Source organism: Canis lupus, chromosome 19 (genome assembly GCF_003254725.2).
Source record: "Canis lupus dingo isolate Sandy chromosome 19, ASM325472v2, whole genome shotgun sequence".
Classification (NCBI taxonomy): domain Eukaryota; kingdom Metazoa; phylum Chordata; class Mammalia; order Carnivora; family Canidae; genus Canis; species Canis lupus.
In genome coordinates, this window is record NC_064261.1 from 49339278 (window position 1) to 49362376 (window position 23099).

Genomic DNA, 23099 nt, shown 5'->3' on the forward strand with positions numbered 1-23099 from the left:
TCTGTGGTCGTTTGTTATAGGAGCCAGAACAGACTAAAACACTGATACTACAGGTGCATTTTGAAGGATGAATTAGTTTTTATTCCACAGTAGGAACAAGATACAGATGGGGAGGAGAAACAGATGGAGAACGGAGAAGAGATGAAGAAAGAGTAAGGAAGTAAGGGCCAGGAGCAGTCTGTGCAGAAGTGTCCTGGAAAACAAACAGGCCATAACATACAAACATACTTGGTTAGAAGTAGAATGTGGGGAACTTGCGTGTAATTTTTTTTCTAAGTTTTTAAGTTTCTGATGTTACAGCAGATAGTAATAAACAGATGAAGTATATTATAAAAGTTTGAAATATTTGCTATGGAAAATGGAAAAGTAGGGGCACTTGGCTAGTTCAATAGGTAGAGCATGTATGTGACTCTTGATCTCAGGGTCATGAGTTCAAACCTCACTTGAGCTTAAAAAAAAAAGTTGTAAAGAAAATGAAAAAATATATATAAAAAAAGAAAAACAAAAAGAAAAGAAAAAAAAGTACATTGATCACAAATCACTAACAGCCAAACAGCATTATTACTAGCATTTGGCAGAAGTTAGAAACAGGTTTATAAGTGATGGGGGAGCAGGGCTAGCTGAGGACAAAGCACAGCCGATATCCCACAAAGAACCCCCCACCCCAGGGCGGGATGTGTGTGATATTCTTCAGGAAGTTTCCAATTATCTTAATGTTAATACCTTGCTAGAGGGAAAAGCAATCTTTAACTTGACAAGGGCAAGGCCTCCAAGATCTTGCAGGTCCTCCTTAGCATATGAAAATCCTTTTGAAATCTCCCTTTTCCTTACCTCCCCCTCTCCCAGGTTTATAATCAGCCACTTTTCACAAGCCCCGGGCAGCTTCTCTTCCTGCCCATGGGTCCTGTTCCCCCCCCCCCCTCAGCTTTAATAAAACCACCATTTTGCACCAAAGACAGCTCAAAAATTCTTTCTTGGTCGCCAACACCGGACCTCACCTATATTCCAAAACGGTGGAATATAAGGACCAAGGACTTCATAAGGACCAAGAACTACCGAGTTTCTGTTGCTCCTGGTAGCGGTGGTGGTATTTTCCATGTGGAATAAAAGTGGAGAAAGATTAGATCGCTTAAGTGTCACCAGCTAAACCCCAAGACTTGATCTTTACCGTTCACCTCCTCGTACCCACTGATATTTGTTACACATTTTTTTTCTTAAGCTTTTCTTTCCAGCTTCTCTCTTAACATAGATAAAAGACCCTATGGATGTAAAACCCTATGAAGGAAACTAAAACCACCCTTTAGGCAAGAATCACTGCCTGAAGGCCCTGACCACCCAAATCAGTATAAGCTAACCCCCCAAACTCACCTGTACGGGTGGACCTCAAAGTTTTACCTCATTATAATACTATAATACTCATTTACATAACATACAACGTCTGTATATGGATGTTTCCTGGAGGCACATGTGGAATCTATCCCTGCCCACATAGGATGACAAGCTTCCCTATCTAAATATCCTCACCCTAAATAAAAGGAGCCCATTCACCCTTGCTCAGGGAGTCACAGCTTTCAAAGCTATTCCCTGTGATCTCCTTATTTGCTGCAAATAAGATTTGCTTTGTGAGGCAGCTCCACCGGGTGTAGTTTCTATCTTGGGGTTACCAAGAAACAAACTTCTGTTTGGTTACACAGTCATGGAGGACTGAGGGGACAGCTGCGGAGAACCAGGTAGCAAGGTTACCGTGGGTAATGGAAAACGCGCTGCCAGGCTAACTCAACGACCTGGGGCTTATACAGAAGAAAACTGAAGCCAAGGAAGAGAAAGGCAGGAGAGAAATTGCAGGGGGAGGGAGGAGAAAGGGAGAAATTGGGATGAAAGGTAAAGGAAAACATAAGAGATTTTCTTTAACAGAATTAAAAGTCAAGGAAAATTTTTGAATAAAAGAGAGTTTATCTTAACCTGGGAAGCATGGCAGAGACTGGTGAGCTCTTCACTACACCAGTTTCTTTTCCTTCACGGATACCCATATAAAAGCACACTTCCCATGTTGCCAACACAGCATAGGAAGAATTGATACAGGCCACAGCCAAGAATGGCCTATAAAGACCTCCCTAATGGGATTCCCACATCTTTGCTCTTGCATGGTGAACCCGGAGACCATGTCTTGAAGACACAGAGCCACAAGACGGAAGGAGCCTCAGAGCCACAGGAGGAGCTGTTTTCATCAGTGTTGCTTTAATTCTTGATACAGGAAGAAATGCAGGTATATTTGATTTTTCAGGTGGATTACGTTCTGTAAATATTAGGAGCATACTTTTCAATTTCTATAAAATAAATAGTAAATAAGCTGATTTCATAAGGACTCTAGTGCTATCATGATTATACCCAGCCCACCTGGGAACTGCTGTGTGACATTTTCATATAATATCTCTTGGGGGTTCAAAAGAGGGTTATTTCATGATGACTACGAAAGGTTCAGCCAAGTATAATGACATACTTATTGAAAAGTTTTTAACTCTAAGTGTTCAAGAGTATCTTCCTAACGCAGCAGTCCTTGTTGCCCTCCAGGCATCCCTCTAAACTAGTGTGGGTGCCTAGTTGTGACTGTATAAGATTCAAAGAGGGAGAAGCTCTGAGGAGAGGCTTCTTTACCTCCATTCTATTCGAGCAGCTTCCGGGTAGTTTCTCCTTTTCTGTTTTCACCACGCCTTTGAGTGACATAAACAAAGCTACTGTGTTTAAAAAAAAAAAAAAAAAAAAAAACTGAGGGTCTCATAACCATTCTTCCCCTTAGCCTCTTAAGTGGTTTTCTAAGGGTATTTTACAGCTTGTTCCTCCAGATAAAAGGAGGCAACATAAAAAAAAAAAAAAGAAGCAGCCTCTAAAGCTCCATCCTTTCTCTTTTTCTCTTAGAAGACAAAGAACACATGCCAATGCTAATGGAGTGCCTTTGCATAAACAAAGGAAGAAGCCATGAAAGGCCTTATTCCTGAACCTCAAAAGTGGCAAAAATAAGTTTTTCCCTCTGCTAAACTCCATGGGCTGGCCTCCCAATCTCCCACAGGCTCCGGGGGAGCATCCCTGAGCGAGGTAAGAGAGGGTGTAGCTTCAGCCAGGAGACCAAATAGGAGCTTGAAGAAGGAAGACAAATTCTGCTGACCAGGGGCCCTCATCAAGGCAGGGGCTGATGATAGTGGTGGGCTTTGAAGATATTTTGTGCTTTGGAGCCCCTGAGGTCCTGAGTTAGACACTTAGTTCTGTTATTGAAGAACTGCTGCCCTACGTTGGCCAGTGCCTCTCCTTGACCTTCATTTTCCCCTTCTAAGCTGTGCAAAAGTAATCTTCACTTAACTTACTTGTTGTAAGAATGAAGGATCATAAATAGAAGCCATGTGCAGAGCCCAATAAGGGCACCTTAAAAAAAGGGGGGAGGCAATTTGATTAGCCAATCAGCAGACATCTGAGCACTGAACTTTGGTAATATCAGCTTCTTTAAAATAGCAGGAAAGAGATAGGGACATGGTGATGGTACACGGGAGTCCTCTGTACTATCTTTGCAACTTTTCTGTAAATCAAAATATATTCCCAAATCAGAAGAGTGTTAAAAATCAAAAGCAGGAATGCAGCAGCTGCCATGTATCTAATAAGCATAATAATATTTATTTTCCATAGTGTTTGCCAAAATAATGTTAATACTAGATGCGAAACCTGAAGGTGGATTTTAGCTAAGACATGAGCACAGGTGCTTCAAATAATGCCTCACGGCAGAAGATTTTTATGTCAGGCCCACACAGGGCCCAGGGCGTGATCCAGGAACCAGGATGAGTCCCACATCGGGCTCCTGCACGGAGCCTGCTCCTCCCTCTGCCTGTGTCTCTGCCCCTCTCTCTCTCTCTCTGTGCCTCTCATGAATAAATACATAAAATCTGTTAAAAAAAAAAAAAAAAGTCAAGCCCACACAAGTTGGAAACAATCTGCTTTGATGCGGGGAGAGTCAGGGAGGTGGACTCTAGAATTTACTACAGATCCATAACCCACTTATCTGAAACTTTTCCAACAAGATGAGTTTTGTGACTTAGAGTTTTTCAAGTTCTAGGAAAGAATTATTCTACATGAGGTATGGGGCAGCACCGTATAATTGCATTAGTATTAGTAATTAGAATTAGTAATTCTTCGGTGAAATTATGAATAGTCAAACGAAATGCAGAATATAACTTCACATTAGGTCAGCTTCAATTTTTGCCACTCAGTGGGTATTTATTTCAGTTTTCAGAGCTTCAGGATTTAGATACCTCAGATAACAAATTACAGATATGAATACTGAGAAAATCCCTAAATTATTATCAACCAACTTTTGCTTCTTTCCTCCCTCGCCACCTTGTATACAAGTCCTTAGCAAGGGAAGGGCTTTCATCTCAGCGGTAGCAAAGAAATGTACTCTATGTTCAGATTTTATAAAGGAGAAAGTAAAGCGTAAAAGCAAAATTTATATTTCTTTGTGCCATTCTGACAATTCTTTTGTCTTCATGGAATTCATTACCCATCTCTCTCCTTTGCTTCTACTTTCTAGATGTGTCACAGACTTAGTCAAGCTTTTCTTGCCATAATGAAGAGGAAAAACAAACAAAAAAATCAAGTTACTATATTTTCCTGAAATTACACTTTCACTGAGGACCATTTTATTTTTCCCAACCTTTGAAAAACAATAGTTCCTTACCCACAAATTTTATCTTTTTTTTTTTTTTTTTTAGTTTTTAGTTTTTAACCTCCTCAGTTAAAACTGGTGAGCCAAATGAATATTTCAAATTGAATAATTTAAAAATGCGTGATTCCTGCCTTCTTCATAGATAAAGTTAATTTAGAAATAGCATTATTGAAACCAGGCATTCTTTCTAAACCAAGAATTCCAGATGTTTTTAGTTGCTGCCTATGACATTTCCACAATCAGAATAAATTGTGTTTCCACAGTAATGTAATAGATAGAAGTGCTGAATAAATCTCGTGCAGTTGAGATGACAAAATTAACATGCTGATGACATTTTAATGTTTCAATATAATCAAGGGGGCATGGATCATGCCTCCACCAGTTCTAATATAATTCTATTCTTTAATCTTTTTCCAAGACAAAATAAAATATAGATAGATTTCAGAAAGTATATAAGCAGAGTATGCTTCAGTCTTCAGGCAAGCTGTTTAGGATGCATGTGAAATGCTGTTTAGGTTCAGCTTTGCCAGTAGATATTTTACCAAAGCAATTGAATTATACATAAAAAATCCTGCATTAGGACATTTTGTTTTCTCTTTCTGAAGGTGGCTGTTGATGCTTCTGCTATGACTACTGTTTCCTATTTATGCAGAAAGTTTGCTGACTTAAACAGGGAAATCGGTACATTCTGATTGGATCCAATGAACACCTGCCATTCACCTACTCTCACAAAATATGTAAACAACAAATACACTTATCGGACTCAAAATGGGAGGGAAAAAAGACAAATATCCGGTAATCATAAAAATGCAAAATGCATTTTTTTTTCCTAACAGTATGATGCAAACCAAGATCTTAGGCCAAATTCATCCCTGGAAGAAAAAAATTAGCCTGACTACGCATGTGAGTTGAGGATCTGTACTGAATGTCAACAAAATTGTATACTCCCTGTTAAGCGGTATTGGAGAGGAGAATGAAAGACAGGAAGATGGAACGGCTGTACCTCTACCTCATCCTCACATGGAAAGGGGAGTGATGACAGGCTAAATGAAAACACTGAATAACGATGGCCTTGCCAGAAGTCAAGTATAGACAGAAGAAGTCAGGTAAAGATGCAAATGGATGACATATGACACACAATTTCTGGGGCACTCATCATGCTTATCACAGATCAATGACAGAATGGGTATGTATTACTAAGCAGTAGTTTTCAGTCTCTGATTATAAACCTTTTTTTCAAGCAAAATCTCATGCAGAAACATATTAAGCTAAAAGAAGAACTCCCTGAGTAAGCAGGGGCCTAATGGATGGCCCTGACGTGACCTCCTAGAAGACAATACTTAGTTTGCCATTGAAGGTTTGCCAAACCATGGAACAGGCACACTTTTCCCCCAGTATTATTCTATTTGGTCACTACCAACAAACTGATCTCTCTAAAACATATAGTAACATAAAATATTTTAATACTTCCCACCTTTCCAAACTCTACCCCAATTCTGGAGGATGACCAACAAGCAGAGCCACTCATGCCAGGCCTCTGCTTGCCTCTCTTTTTTCCATATGTTCCATGTGTCAAAGTGGATGATTTCAGATGCAACTAAAAGAAACCCCATTTCAAATGGCCTAAGGATATTGTCATGGGGCTTACTTTTCTCATCTCAGGTCCATTATCCTGTGGCTGTTTCTTCTCGTGTGTTAAGGTGGCTTCCAGAAGTAACTGAAGCTTCTATTGTTCATCTCTAGCAAGGATGGTGTGGGAAGGAGGGTAAGAAGAAGAAGGAGAGAAAGAGGGCTGAAAGGGGAGAAGGAGGGAGAAGAGTGAAGAAGGAGAGAGTCATAACTGTGGAAAATAAGTTTATTAGTCTCAATGGCTCAATCTCAGAACAGTTAACAACTGGCGAAGGGAGACTTAGCCTCGGTTGGCTGAAGGGCAAGAGGGGCACTTGGTGAGAGCACCTGTGATTCTACTGTTTATTGAAGTCTGTCCTACAATCCCACATCTGGAGATCTAATAGAATAATCCACACTCAGTTGCAAAGTCAGTATCAAAGAGGTTGAACACTGAACCTGAACAGCAGCTCTGGCAGCAGGCACTAGATTAACAGAGCTATTTTGTCTCTGTCTCAGCTAGGGGGCTTTATGGGAGTATGCTGAGCATCATTCAAAAGTGGGTTTCAGTGTCACACCCGGGGGATTCAAGCATGCAGTGTACAGTTGTGTTCATTTCTCTCTCTCCTTAGATGCCTCGAACGAGTGTACTCATGCTCTGACCCTCACAGTAAAGAGCTGAGGTATCTTCAGAACGTAGAGTTGTTTTACACTAAAAACACAGCGCCCATCCCAGGCATCTATAAAAGCACTCCGAGCTGTCAGAGGCTTTACCAGATTAATAGCTCCGAAGACCTCCCATACACTAAAGACCTGAGGTCTTTTGGTGGAGGTTTGGTTGAGGGATGTCTCGCTTCTAATCTTGCTTATTGGATTTGAAAAACTCCATAGCTTTTTCTGTCAAGGAAGCTGCAGAAAAGAGAACTGTTAAAGGAATGAATTAAAAGGAAAGAATGAAAAAAGTTTAAATGTAAACTAATATTTCAGCTCAAAACACAGACAAAAACTAAATTATACTTTCACTGAAAACTGGGGGCGGGGGGGTGCCCTTTCTGTAAGATTTCTAACCTCAGAATACGCCTAAGTACATCATCACTATTGCAGTCACCTAATACTTTATTTTCTGTAAAAGAAGTAATTCACAGCTCTTCAAACTTGTTTACACAACTGTTCATCTTTCTTTCATTAAAAACTGAATTACTAGTGTATTTCTGCTATTAGGGTCAACTGAAGTTGAATTTGTGAGGAGTACAGAATTTCTAACAAACGCTATCATTCCTTCAGGCACCTTCAAATATAGTACCAGATTGTCTAAAACCTCACTGCACAAAACCACATGGGTCTCTGGACTTTTTCAAGCCTTTATGTCCAATAAAATCAACCCTTAATGTGTGTGCTTTCTGTTAGGTGACGATATGTACTTAGGGATTGAACCTAATTATAAATAAATAAATAAATAAATAAATAAATAAATAAATAAATAAATAAAATTTAAAACTATTGACAAAAGACCAAGTGATGCATTGCCCCTCTAAATAAAATGCAATGCCTTAAGACAAAATACAGACTTTTTTGGATGACTCTCCAATACTAACTTTGATAATAGATAGAGATATTCTGTTAAGAGACTGGGAAAAATATTTTGATAGACACATTCTTTCAATTATCCCACTTAAGTAAGTATTTGCCTACAACTTAATCCAATTTACATAAGAAGATTTCAAAATTATTGCTCTCAATTCATTTTTCTATTTCTTATTCAAAAACAACTGTTTTGAATATTGGAAGGAGTATTAAATTTGGGGTATCTTTAGTCTCATACTGATTGCAATTTTTGGCCAAATTACTCAAAGATTGTAACTTGATATATCCTTGTAAATGAAATTCATGATCCTAGGAGTGTTTGCACTAAAAGAGTAAAGAGAGGGGCTCCTGGGTGGCCAAGTTGGTTAAGCATCTGCCTTTGGCTCAGGTCATGATCCTTGGGTCCTGGGATTGAGCCCCGTATCAGGCTCCCTGCTCAGCGAGGAGTCTGCTTCTCCTTCTCCTCCCCACTCATGCTCTCTCTCGCTATCTCTCTTTCTCCCTCAAATACATACATAAAATATTTAAAAAAATAAAACAGAGAGAGAGAGAGAATAAAGAGAACACATTTAAATACAAACATGCCCACAGGAGCTAGAGCACATGTAAATAAGTTTCAGTCAGGAAAGAGACATTAGACACAAACTGGGATATCCTGAGAACAACTTATACGGTAGCCTCCAAAATGACCTACAATGATCTTTGCCTCACAGTACTCATGTCCTTGTATAGTCACTTCTCACACTGAGTAGATGTGTTATCCAGTGAGGCCAATAGGATATTATGGAAATAGCAATGTGATTTCTGAGGTCAGGTCATACGACATTAGGCCTTCTACCTTGGATCGATGACTGGAGAAATCAGCTACTGTGTTGGGAAAATAGACTGGCCTATGGAATATTTCACATGGCAAGGAACCAAGGCCTCTTGACAAAAGCCAGAATCAACTTGCCAGTCATGTGAGTCAGCCGTTTTGGAAGTCAATCATCCATCTCCAGTTAGACCTTCCCATGACTACAGTCCATGCCAACACCATGACTGCAGCCCCATGAGAAACCCTAACCCAAAACTACCTGTCAAGAATTGTCAAAGGTTTAAGATATTGCCCTACTTGCCGACTAATATATTACCTGGCCTTGTTTTCATGGATACTTGCAGCAGACACAAGATTCCTGGGTCAGGTGACACCTGTATACACGGTGAGCTGTATTACATGAGAGAAATCCTGAGTTTAAGAAACCCAAATCTTTTATCACTAAGGACGCTATACTTTGTTCAAGTAAGAGAAAGAATTATCTATCTTCCAAGGCAAGTCGATCTGCAAATGTACTTGAAAAAGTAGCACAGAATTAAGGCAACCAATGTCTTTTCTCTCAATAAATGCAGATATGTGAGGATCCACAGAAAATTGTTTCTCAAGCCTATCCAGTCAACCACTCCTAAATTCCTGACCCACAGAAACAGTGACATAATAATCATTTATTACCGTTTTAAGCTCAGAAGTTTAGAGGTAATTTGTTATGCAGTATTAGATAATAAATATAATTTATTACAAAAAAAAGCTAATTAGAAAGTAGTAAATATGAAGTAATAACTAATTGCTAAGGAGTATTCAGGGACTCTAGGACTAGCAGCAATGGCGTTGTTACTACACTGAAATGGAAGAGATGATTGGGGGCCGGAACTTCCTGAAACCAGTGGGGAGCAAGAATCACATACAACAGGCCATTACTCAAGGAGGTGCAACCTTTAGTTAAAACAGGTAATGTAACATGGATTTTAGCCAGGAGAATAAATACCCTAACCTCTCCCTCTTCTTTCTTTCCCATTTTTCCCCACTGGCCAAAAATAAGTGGAAACTGGGGAAGGGAAACCCTGCTGATGGTATCCATACAGATAACTCCCCTAGGCAGAAAAGGATAGAAAGTGATTGGAAGGATGAGGGCAAATATAAAATATCTGGCACAATCTGGCAAATAAATCAGCTCAGGGGTGCCTCTTCTAAAAAAGGAAAGTTCCTACTCAGCAATAAATGATTGTTATGTGGTTATTTAGTTGGAAATGCAAGATTTGACAGGCATGGGTCAGGACTGGATTCACTGGAGGGAGGGACTTGAACAAAAGGTAAAATTAAATTACCAACTGCATGGAGGATCTTTGCCCAGGGGTCAGCAGCAGAAAGCCTTACTGCTTAAACTCACTGAGGTCAAGATCAACATCACTTCTCATGACCATACTGATTGCCAAAGCCAAATGTGAAGACATTGGATTCTCTGAACTCAAAATTGCAACGTCTCCACAGCCATGACTTGTAGATAATTAAAACTCTTCTGCATGTTTTTTTTTTTTTTAATTTTATTTATTTATTCATGAGAGACACACAGAGAGAGAGAGAGAGAGAGAGAGAGAGAGAGAGGCAGGGACACAGACAGAGGGAGAAACAGGCTCCATGTAGGGAGCCTGACGTGGGACTTGATCCCGGGACTCCAGGATCACACTCTGGGCCAAAGGCAGGCACTAAACCACTGAGCCACCCAGACATCCCTACACTGCATTTTTAAATAGTGTTTGAATTTAATCTAGAGTTACTTGTCTCTACATCTTATACTCAGGATGAGAGATTTTGATAGATAAACCTATCAAAATTGACTGAATTTTTAAAAGGTTTACTATAGAAATCACAAAATTCTCTATGACACAATTGGTTTTATCATTCTAACCAAGAATTTCGAAAAAATATATTTTAATATATTTTCTTAAGATTTTATTTATTTATTTGAGAGAAAGAGAGAGAGCACATGGGCACACAAGTTGGGGTTTGGCAGAGAGACAAATCGACTCCCCAGTGCGTGGGGAGCCCGACCCAGGGCTCCATCTTAGGACCCTAATATCATGACCTAAGTCAAAGTCAGATGCTTGACTGACTTAGACACCCAGGCACTCCTTTAAATTCTTTAAGTTAAAACATTTACTAAGCTCATGTATAAAAAGGAAATAATAATTTTAATATAAAATGGGCTTTAATAGGTCAATAAAAACACTAGTATACCAAGAGAATGATAGAGGAGAAGGCATCAACTAACAATTCATAAAATAAACTGAACCAGACAATAAGCACAAAAACAATATTCAACACACTTAAGAGTTAAATAAATATAAATGGAAAATACAAACATTTCAATTAAGTAAGCTTCTGGTTTTGGACTACATGTTAGTATAGGCCTTTTAGAATACTCTTGGGCAATATGTAGTCAGATTTTTTTATGTTTATTTAATTTAATATGAGAATTCAATTTACAGAAATTTATTTTAGGGGTGCTTTGGTGGCTCAGTCAGTTAAATGTCTGCTTTCAGCTTAGGTCACAATCTCAGGGGCCTGGAATTGAGCCCTACATCAGGCCCCCTGCTCAGTGGGGAGCGTGCCTCGCCCCCTGTCTCTTCCCACCTACCCTCAGCTCCTGCTCTCTCTCTGTCTCTCACAAATAAATAAATAAAATATTTTTTTAAAAAGAAATTTATTTTAAAGAAATAGAGAATTGAGAAAATATTTATACATAAAAATGCATATCAAAGATTATTCTATATTACCAAAAGTATCTAGAAATATTTCAGTGACCAGCTACAAAAATGATAAATTAAATTCTCATGTAAAAACAATTCTGTAGGGCAGCCCGGGTGGCTCAGCAGTTTAGCACTGCCTTCGGTCCAGGGCGTGATCCTGGAGACTCGGGATCGAGTCCCAAGTCAGGCTCCCTGCATGGAGCCTGCTTCTCCCTCTGCCTGTGTCTCTGCCTCTCTCAATCTGTATGTCTCTCATGAATAAATAAATAACGTATTAAAAAAAATTCTGCATATTATTTGACAATTAAGATGAGATATTCAAATGGATTCTTGTGTTTTGGGAAACTTCTCACAAAGTGATAATGGAAACAAAATTGACCACGCTGTATGATTGTATGATGTACCTCAGTATTATTGCAAGTATATTAAACATTAATGTATATATGACTGAAAAAATATAGACATCAATAGAGGAGGATACCTCTGTGTGGAAGAAGTATAAGTGATACTATTTTATTCTTTATACTTTCTATACCACCCAGTCTCTTGAGTAATTATAAAACTCATTAACTTTTAAAATGTTATTGTCGGGATCCCTGGGTGGCGCAGTGGTTTGGCGCCTGCCTTTGGCCCAGGGCGCAATCCTGGAGATCCGGGATCGAATCTCACGTCGGGCTCCCGGTGCTTGGAGCCTGCTTCTCCCTCTGCCTGTGTCTCTGCCTCTCTCTCTCTCTCTCTTTGTGACTATCATAAATAAATAAAAACTTAAGAAAAAAAAAAATTAAAATGTTATTGTCTTCACTTAAAAAGCCCAAATGAGCAAATTTTGGCCAAGTGAATAACACAAATGCACAATAAGGTACCTTCTGTGGACTGTCAAAACAACATTCCCCTAACCTACCATTAATAAAGAGGTTTTATAATATAAATGACTGTGTATTTTTTATATGACTCTATTACTAAAAGTAATCAATCATATCTGTGGCTTTTCACCACACACAACAGAATACATATATTGAATTCAGGCCTAACGGCTACTAACCGGAGTTTTAGAGTAAGAATTCATGCCAAGTGATTGGTAACTGATATTTTAGAATAAAAATTCAGGGAATTCAAAGCAGTAACTTTTACTATAACTGTAACTTTGCCTTTTTCACCTCATGAGTAGATCGGTCCTTAAAGTCTCAATTAAATACTAGTTGAATGATGTGTAATCATCATAGGGAAGGCTCTGTGCAAAACACAAACCGGCTCCTTGGTAGTTTCTCGGATACGTAATCTTGGGCACAACATATACTAACCTGGGAGAGAAAAGAAAAATAAAGAAATAGGTTTGTGCTAAGACAGTTCCTCTGCAAATTTGTTTCTTTGACGAAATGAATGATGGAGCAGCGTTCTTATTTTATTTTAGAAATATAATAAAACTTCAAGGCTACCAATTATTTTACTTTCTGTTTAATAATTTTAATTTTTAAAAATCTCTTAAATATTATTCACGATAAATGGCTCATATTACTCAACAAACATGAAAAATGAAAATGTTCATTTCATATTTAAGAGTAAAGGGTCATTATGTAAGGTAACTTATTCTCAAAACAACTGAAAAAAATGGGATGTTTGTATGTATATGGAGAGAGAATAAATGGCAAAGCAAATGGGATAAAAATGTTAGCTGTTAGCAGGTGAATCCAGGTAAAAGGTATACAAGTGTGCTACTTTTATTCTTGCTACTTTTCCATAGGTTTGATATGATTTACAATAAAAAGTTAAAAAAAACTAAAAAAAAAGAAAGTGTTCATTTCATTTATCCAAATTTTTTGTATGTCTGATCCATTAATAACACAAGGCATAATTTGATCATCTCTTACTTGAATTGTTTCAAAAGGCTCTTAGCTGTTACCACTGTCTGTCTCATTTCCTCACTTGTTTCATTTATTCCCCACCTTGACTTCAAAGCTACCTGTGGAAAAAGAAGCAAAAATAAAAATTAAGCAAGCATGAATTATGTATTTCTTGCCCTCAAAATTTCTTACCATGGATGGCACCCAACATTGCTCAGAATAGTCCTCAGTTGGCCTCTTTGCCATTTTCTATTATGTGCCATGCATTTTCCTACCTCCTGCATCTGCTCTCTGCTCCTGATATGCCTGGAATCTCATAAAACTCTGCCTATACTTCTAATACTGCATTTAGTTCATGTTGCCAGTTTTGCCCTCCTTATTCTGCTTTGCCCTTTATACTGAAGGCTGTTAAGATACTTTTTCTTCAGTTTTCTATCTCACAAGGATTTTCTAGAGCATTTTGCATAGAGTGTGCTCTCATTGTTGAATGAAAAAAAGACCAGTTGTTGATCAAACTCAAAATACTATTTCCAATATTGTGTGTTTCTAACCGCCTCTGTGATACTCCATGTGTCTAAATCCTTGAATCCAGGGGTTACTTTCTTCTGCATTGCTCAACACCAGTGTGGTGTCTGTGATGCTACACCATAACTTTATGGCCCTGTCACTTCCTTCAAATATTCTAATTATGACTTTGAAAAGTTATTAGCTCATGGACATTTTCAAAATATTTCCTACACACTCATTTTGTAAAAGGTTAGACCAAAGGAACTGGAAAATAATCAATGTCTTCATAAATCTACCTTTTTTCCTTCTTTTCTCAACCAATAATTATTGTGTAACTTCTATATTCCAGGAATTCTTCTAAGCACCAGGGAGTGCTATCAGCAAGGCAAAGACACTCCTTACCATGATGGACTGCTTAGACCAGCAGCAAAAGCAGATGTGAGAGAAAGATTTACAGAAAGAATTAACATTTACATTCATTGCAATTGTGGTAAGTGGTAGGAAGAAATACATTCTGTTATGGGAAGGTTTACTTGGAAAACTTATCAAATCTGGGTAGTCAGAAGAGTCCTTCAAAAGATGCTCTCTCACATTTAAACTAAGATTTATAGAATTGAAGGCATTTAATGTAATTAATATATATCACAGGAATATATATTATATATATTTATATTATATATCAATTCTTTATATATATATATATACACATATATATATATATATATATCAGGAATTATTGAATTATTCCAGCTAGAAAGAACAGCATGTACAAAGGCCCTGAGGTTAGAAAGGACATGAAGAAACTGAGGAAGGCAATATGGTTTGAGTACAAAGAGGGAAGAAGATTTATCCAAGAGAAATGAAGCTGTACTACCTCCCAGAGAGTCTCTATTACTGCTATTAATGATGAGGGATGGATGCAGCAAGACAACAATGATCGTGGCATCCTAGCTGCCTTCTACTTTTGCAGCGTGACAAATAAGAACCAAGAATTCAGATATATCAGGACATCTCTGCATTTCCACATCCTTGACTTATCCTGTGCAAGGTTGATGGGACATAAGTGGGTGAGAATAGTTTTCCAATATGCATCTCTATCTTGACTGAGAAAATTCTGTTAATAGATTCTTTATAGAGAACTCATAACAATGAACTTAAAATCCTTCACTTGAACTTTTAAAATGATTTCATTAAAAATGAAAGCAGTACTGCTTAAGACTGTCTCATTCTCTCTCTCCCTCTGCCCCTTCTCCTGCGCTTTCACTCTCTCAAATAAATAAATCTTTTTTTTTTTTAATGGAGGCAGTAGAAGAAATAGGAAAGTCAGAGAATTATAAGATAGAGATCTTTAAACAAGAAGAGTCACTGTAAAATTAAAACTCCAAGCAACTATTGGCCACTACATAAATAAGACTGAAACTCAGGCAACTAAATTTGATTAAAAGAAATCGTTTTTCTTAAGTACACTTCCCATAAACATTTAATTCTCTCAATTTCTTTACGAATTTCAGAGTAGTTGATAGTTTCTTTAAAAGTTCATAAATACAATAATATTAAGTTTGCAAAAATTGCTTGAAAGGGAAGGCTTTCAAAAATATAACAGAAAAGTAGCAATCATCAAAGGGTCTCACCAATACAGAATGCCTCATTAACGTGAGAGACCCTAAAACTCATAAAAGATACTCCATTTAAAAATGGAAAGGATGCTTTTCTGAAAGACATGGTTGCTTTTCCATTGAAATATCATTTGATTAATAATTTTCCATGTATATATCTTTGAAACAGCAAACAAAAATTTTATAGCCATAAATTTTACTGTATCTATCATATTTAATATGCTTGACGAGTCATTTTTTGATTCAGTATTTTGATCTTTTCTAGATAGAATATACTTTTTTAAGAAAATGGAAAAAATATATAAGACTAGTGATCCTAAAAGCATTTGCTAATCTTGCAAGTAAAGTTATTCTAGCAATATTGTCTTTAAAACATTTATAATGGGGACACCTAGGTGTCTCAGCAGTTAAGCATCTGCCTTGGGCTCAGGGCGTGATCCTAGAGTCTCAGGATCCAGTCCCACATCAGGCTCCCGGCAGGGAGCCTGCTTCTCCCTCTACCTATGTCTCTGCCTCTGTGTGTGTGTGTGTGTGTGTATCATCAATAAATAAATAAAATAAAACCACTTATAATGGCATTAAATATATATATATATTTTTGGGGGGGTCACAAATAATTCAAAATTTATAAAATTCAAAAAATTCAAATTGATAACCAGCATCTTTCTCCTTTGTGGAAACGCCTGAGAAAGGATGGAGATGTTCGGCCCTGGAAACAGCCCACCCCTGATCTCCTTAGCCTGCATGTCAACTCCAAGCAAATTTGGATAAATCAGGCTCCAGTCATCCAGATGAACACCAGGTTACAGCTAATTTGAACACCTAATTAATAGACTATGCACAGAGCAACCAATAATAGAACTATGTGATTTTTGTTCACCTCTCTTTTTCTAAGACCCTATTTGCATTCTTGTGCATAGGAAACACCTGAGATGCAGAACATCAGGTCATGAAGATTCAGGCTTGTTGAAGAGAGAGGAGAGAGGAAGAAGGGGAAAGCCAGAGTAAAAAAGGAAGGGGTAGAAAGGAATAATGGAATGAATAAATTATGGCTAGAAAGACAATGATAAAATATAGCCATGAGGAAGATAAGAAAATGAAGAGAGGGAAGTGTGGGGAAATGAAATATAGCTGTTGAATCAGAAGTTCAATTAAGTGCGTTTCAATGAATAGTCTTCCATTGTCTTTTAGCTCCAAATTTGTCAAATTCACAGTAATTTAACTAAGAGAATGAGGTAAAAAGAGGTTTAATAAAGTTTGACACACATTTTAGACATAATATTACTTCCAAAGGCAGCATCTACGCAAGCAACATTACGCTTACAGTATTCAAAAACAATATAGTTCTAATTCACATATATCATTTAAAATTCACTATATTTCTTTTCTGAAAAACTGATGAATGCAATAGAAACATGAAAGATCACGTCGTGTTTCCATACCTTAGCCTCCTCAGATTCTTTTTTCCAAGGCTTAGTTTCTCCTGAACCTATCATTAGATAACATTTATGTCTAGAGATCTAGCTGTCTCCCCCAGTTACATATTTTTTAAAAAAACTTTTTATTTAAGGAAAGATTTTATCCTAAGTTTTAACTATGAATTTCAGCTTTTCACTAAAGTAGTTGTCCTTGAGTTCTGGGATAGAAATGTGATTCTTTTCTCTTAAGATGAAATGGATCAGTGGTTAGAGAAAAACAAACCAAGTTGAACCTACAGATGTGGACTTCAATTTTCCACAGTTTTTTTTTTTTAATTCTACTCTGTAGAATGTTTCATATTATGTAAATTTAAAAGTCAATGTGGGATATATTTTATTTTCTAAGAATTCCTAAGGAAGTCGGAAACAAGTTACAACTTGCCACATTATGATAAGTACATGAGTCAAGTTCAGTATCCTCTTAGCTTCCACCCACCCTCATCAACTTCCAGATGCACATTCTACTGCCAAAGCCGCTCCACAGCCTCTATTATGTGTTCCCTATAATTTAATATCTTTTGTACACTGGTTAGACACTGCTTGACACAAACATCTATACATAGTCTAGGGAAGAGACCACAGAATTCAGGGTCAAGCTGCTAATACTACTAAGTACTGCTAATTACTTTGAATATAAAGGTCTTCATTCTGGATTCTAATCCACTGCCAGAATAAATTTATTTTGAGAACAAATCTTGGAGATATTCGAATAGCACTGCATTTATGTGAACAATCCTGAAGTCCATAGCAGCCACATACTTCTGATTTACTTTTCAAGAATACAGTGTAAAATTCATATATGGTTCATATACATGTGTGCAAATATACACATGTAAATATATAATTTAATATACATTTAAAATGACTTCTGAAAGAGAGATGACCTTGATCGTTACAGGATACACTTTTCCTGCAACCTGATTACAAATGACTTTTACTCTAGGACAGAGTACACTTTGTTTTCTGATATTTACTGCTAATTTCATTCTCCACATCCCACTCATTAAATATCACTTGAAATATAAAACACTAGGTGTTTTAGAGAATATAAAGTAATTTGCTTTTATTTTTGAATTTTACATAAAGTAATTGGGTAAACAAGATGCCTCTGAGCTATTTTTCTATAATATGTATTCATTCATCCAATAACATGTATTTGGTTATGACCATCCCAGACACTAAGGAAAAAATAGAGATAGATAACATCTACTAACTGTTAGTATAAATGTGTGTTACATAAATTCTCTCACCAAGTTCTTTACCCTATGAGACAGGTAGAGTCTTATATTCCATTTTTTGCAGATTAGGAAGGCACAAAATGGTGAAATGCCTAGGCTATGCCACCTGGGCAGTATGTGATAGAGCTGGGATTTAAACTCCAAAGTCTATACTGTTAGCAGCTACATATTGCTGACCCTTAAATGCAAATAAAAGTGGCTTCCTACCTTCCAAAAATTTTTTTTTTAAAGATTTTATTCATGCATTCATGAGAGACACAGAGAAAAAGAGGCAGAGACACAGGCAGAGGGAGAAGCAGGCTCCATGCAGGGAGCCCGACGTGGGACTCCATCCCAGGACCCCGGTCATGCCCTGGGCCAAAGGCAGGCGCTCAATCACTGTGCTACCCAGGCACCTCCCTACCTTCAAATTTAAAACCAAGTTTCAGGGCTCTATCTGGGGATATAAATGGATTTATACCTATTGGAGATAGGAAGTGAACAATTTCAGAGCAGCATAAACAAAACTGAATTAGAGAATGATGGATATAGTATACAGATGGCCCACGGATTCTTTGAGAACTTGAAAACTATTTCCAGCAGTAAAAAATTTGAATATGGAAAAAAGCATCTAAATTTCTAACTCAGGAGGACAAAACTGTTCTCAAAAATTAAACAGAGGAAGACTACAGCTTGGAAGCTATCCTGCCCAACCAACAGAGCCAACTGGGACTGCACCTGGTACAGCAAAATTCCTGAGCTTAAAATGAATACTTAAGTCCACCAAATAAACTAAATCTATCATTCCTTGCCTTTTTAGACCTCAGCTGTTGTTTTTTAATGTCAAGGTTTGTCACACTCCAAGGACATATACACTTATCACTAGGGAGACACAAACGTATAAATCACGAAGGAGAGTAACACGCTAAACTTAGTGTCCTCAATAAGCATTTAACTTTGATTTACTAATATAGTCATCACATGTTCATTGAAGAGAACTGTTAGGTATATACAAGATATGAGTTAATTATATGTCACTTAAAATAATTATATCGAGGACACACATTAATGGATTCACTATTGGCTTGTAGCAGGTATTATTAATGCATCCTGAGGCCAAGGCCATTTGCAGTGACAACTGTTTATGGAAGTTTCCAATGCAGAGAAGGAGTTATGATCTGAGATCACTTAATCTTCCTGTTCCCTCAGTAAGTCAAGGGCTCCACTTTATGTTTGTGAACCTCCTCTCTTTCCCCAGCCTCTATTATCTTTGTAATATGTCGAATAATTTTTATTTATTTTATATCCAAGTATTTCATGTACTTTCAAAGACTTCCATCTACTACCTTTAAAAGAGAAAAGCAAATCCTAGTGCTTAAGAATTAACTCATTTATGATTTGGAAAAGGAAGCTGTAAACTTCTGGTATAACCAAGGAGCAGCCCGCCTCTGGTAGGGCAGCTAAACAATCAAACTTACTATGTCATTGACACTTTTATTCCAGGATTAAAATTGAAATTTTACCCAATAGTGATTTGTAGCTATTAAAAATCATAAAGTAAAATAACATTTAAGAAAAAAGTAGACTATAAAATAGCATATTTTTTAAATAGCATATTTTTATTAAGAAGCTGTGCACACACACGAAGAGTTATCAAAAACTCATATGCAAAACATTAATAACTATTATCTTTTTAAAAAAGATTTTATTTATTTATTCATGAGAGACACACACAGAGAGAGAGAGAGAGAGAGGCAGAGACACAGGCAGAGGGAGAAGCAGGCTCCATGCAGGGAGCCCGACATGGGACTCAGTCCTGGGACTCCAGGATCATGCACTGGGCCGAAGGCAGATGCTCAACCGCTGAGACACCCAGGCGTCCCAATAACTATTATATTTTTGTGTCAGAATTATCTACTGTTTTTTCCCCCCACCTTGGTCCTTTACTATTTTAAAATATTTTTTAATTGAGTATGAAATATATTTGTGTCCCTAAAATACTATTCTCAAAACCTAGTAACTAGTTCTCATTTACTTACATCATTTGCTATGCACTATATGTGGAGTTCTGTAGTTGCATTCCTGGCTTAACTCTTCCTTCAGATCTGCCCTTCGCCATGCTGGCCTAATACCAAGGTCTTGCAACTAGGATTTTCTAACTGCAGGCTGTGATTCATCAGCTTAGTGGTCATAAGCAGTATTTTTTTTTAATATAAAATACATAAGGGACAAAAAGGAAAATATCAGTGTGCACTGTGTGGTAAGAAAATACTTTTAGTGGGGGTTCCTGGGAGGCTCAGATTAAGCATCCAACTCTTGTTTTTGGCTCAGGTCATGATCTCAGGATCAAGCCCCACATCAGTCTCTGCACTCAGCACGGAGTCTGCTTGTCCTTCTCTCTCTGCTCTCTTTCTCTGTCTGTCCATCAAATAAAGAAGTAAGTAAGTAAATAAATAAATAAATAAATATAATCTCTAAAAAAAGAAAATGCTTTTAGTGAAACTTTTTTCTATGTTACATATATGAAAACACATTAATGGAACACTTGGGTGGCTCAGAGGTTGAGCGTCTGCCTTCAGCCCAGGGTGTGACCCCAGGGTCTTGGGATCGAGTCCCACCTCGGGCTCCCTGCATGGATCCTGCTTCTCCCTCTGCCTGTGTCTCTGCCTCTCTCTCTCTCTCTCTCTCTCTCTCTCTCTCTGTGACTCTCATGAATAAATAAACAAAATCTTAAAAAAAAAAAGAAAACACATTGGTATTTATGGTAAAATACATTTCTTGCTATGAGACTAGCTAAGAAGAGTTTGACTAACTTTAGCTCTAAAACAATCTATCTAAAAATAGATGAAGAAATGAAAGCACACTTAAGTGGTCATCTTAACTGTGTTGCCATAGGTTACATCAAAGAGGGCAGTGAGCTACAATAAAAGTGCCCAGCACTTCAAAACTTTTTATCCTTTTAACTCAGCAGCCTTCCTTAATATGGCAAATATGAAGCACTCTAGAACAAAGAAAATATAATCATTTATGTAATTAATTTGATTATTTTAATAAACATTGTTTCTAGTCCCCATAAAAATGATGATACCAAAAAATCCATACTTTGCCTCCATTAGTATCAATTAGTAACATAGTCATTTCTCAATTATATCATTGCCTACCATGCATGTATCCAATAATCTAAAATTAAAATCCAGTATGCTATGCCATTCTCATTAAATGGCTTACATCTAATCTGTTGCACTTGAGCTAGTGAAGGATATTGTTTTGGAAAGGTAATTAGCAATATTATTTCTTACAACATTCTATCTGCTACAGTAGGGAGTTTTAGAAGAAACCAGCAAATATTCTAATTGAACTCTGCATTTGACACAAGCATTCACACTGATTCTGCTAATTATTCTCTGTTTTAACTGGTCAATTAAAACTGTAAAAAGGATGGCCAGTGTGAAAGTAGTGTTTTTAAAATGTTGTCTCCCCATCATTTAACTCCAACAACTTAATAGTATTACTTTCACCAAGTGAATCAAATGCTTCCAAATGCACATATCTTTCTTAAAATACAAAAAAAACAAAACAAAACAAGTAATAGTCTGTGTCATATGGTGACAAGTACAGTTCAAAGTGCCATTATCACTGTTCTCATGGTGATAATTAATCCTTTAGTCATTATCATAATGAGAAACCATGTTCAGAAAATGCTGATTGAAAAATTCAGATATCAAACACAAGTCACTCGTTGCCTATCAGCCAAATTGATTCTTACCCTTATGGCAGATTAACACAGAGTCTTCCAAATAATTTATCTTGCCTACTCCAAACTTTTCTAGCCTTCTTATGTTTCGCTTCATGATTTTTTAAATGGCCTGCTCTAACATGAAGTACCAGCATACACTTTTATTTCTTAATTTGTGATGGATCTTTCATCTTAATCAGAATCGTTTCCTGATTTTGTTTTTAATATGGTCTATACTTCATTCCTTAACTGAAATAATTGGAGTAAGTTTGCAACTATCTGTGGCCAATTAAGTCTGAAAACTTTCAAATTTCCAAGTATAACTTTATCAACTTCAAAAGAACTAATAGTCATTTTCACATTGCCCAATGAAACCCATAAGCAAAATTAATATTTCAAGGAGGCCTAACTCTAAATTCATCTAGAAGCATACAGGTACCAAATAAGATGCTGCATTTTTTCCCCAACATGCAAAAACTCCATGTGTTATGCATTATTAAGTGTGAAATGGGTTAAAATGAGTGCTTTCTCATTTTTATCTCAGTCCAACATCAGCATGCTGGGCATTTACACAAACATGTCCCGAAATCATCTGAAAATAAACACAACTCCTCCAGTTCTATCTGAACTTTGCTAGCCTTCCTATACACCCCGCCCCCAACTGCATTTCTCAATTTGAAAACTTGAGTGTTATCCTGAAATTCATTTTTTTCTTTGGCTATCACACTCAAATGGCATGCACAAGAGCACACACACATCTGGTAATCAAGTTACAAGGCAGCATCTTTTGACACTTTTTCCTAAGGTTCTGCTGAGTCATGTGCAGCCTCACATAATAAGAAAAGAGGAAAGAGTGAGGATTCCGAGGGCAGCACTAACAGGAATCAAGTATGGGTAACTTGGGGAAACGGAACAATGTTTGCAAAACAAATAATCAAACCTCCTCAAAGGAAATCATACAGAAACATACCCACCAAGTACTTTTATACCAATGCATCTATTCCAGAAGGAAAAAAAGAAAAAAGAAAAAAATGAAATCAAATGGTTGGCTCAGTTATTTCAGTTATACTTCAAGAGCTTATAAGAAATGAAAATTCAGGGCCCTGGGTGGCTCAGTCAGTTAAGTGGTGATTTCAGCTCAAGTCAGGATCTGAGGGCCCTGGGATCAATTATATAATTGATTGTAATTGTATTATATGAGAATGCCAGCAATATCACCAATTCAGGCAAAGTATAACTCAGA

The 23099-nt window shown here is 37.2% G+C and overlaps 1 long non-coding RNA gene across 2 annotated transcripts in view; it reads right to left on the reverse strand.

The window, feature by feature from the left end:
* Window positions 1-6276: 6276 nt before the first annotated feature.
* LOC112649961 (uncharacterized) overlaps window positions 6277-23099 on the reverse strand; it is a 112531-nt gene continuing 95708 nt past the window's right edge. For both annotated transcript variants that reach the window (XR_003129834.3, XR_007403936.1), the window contains exons 2-4: window positions 13330-13421; window positions 12619-12762; window positions 6277-6500 (exon numbers count right to left, since the gene is read on the reverse strand). This is a non-coding gene — a long non-coding RNA (uncharacterized LOC112649961). The remainder of the gene's footprint in view (window positions 6501-12618; window positions 12763-13329; window positions 13422-23099) is intronic.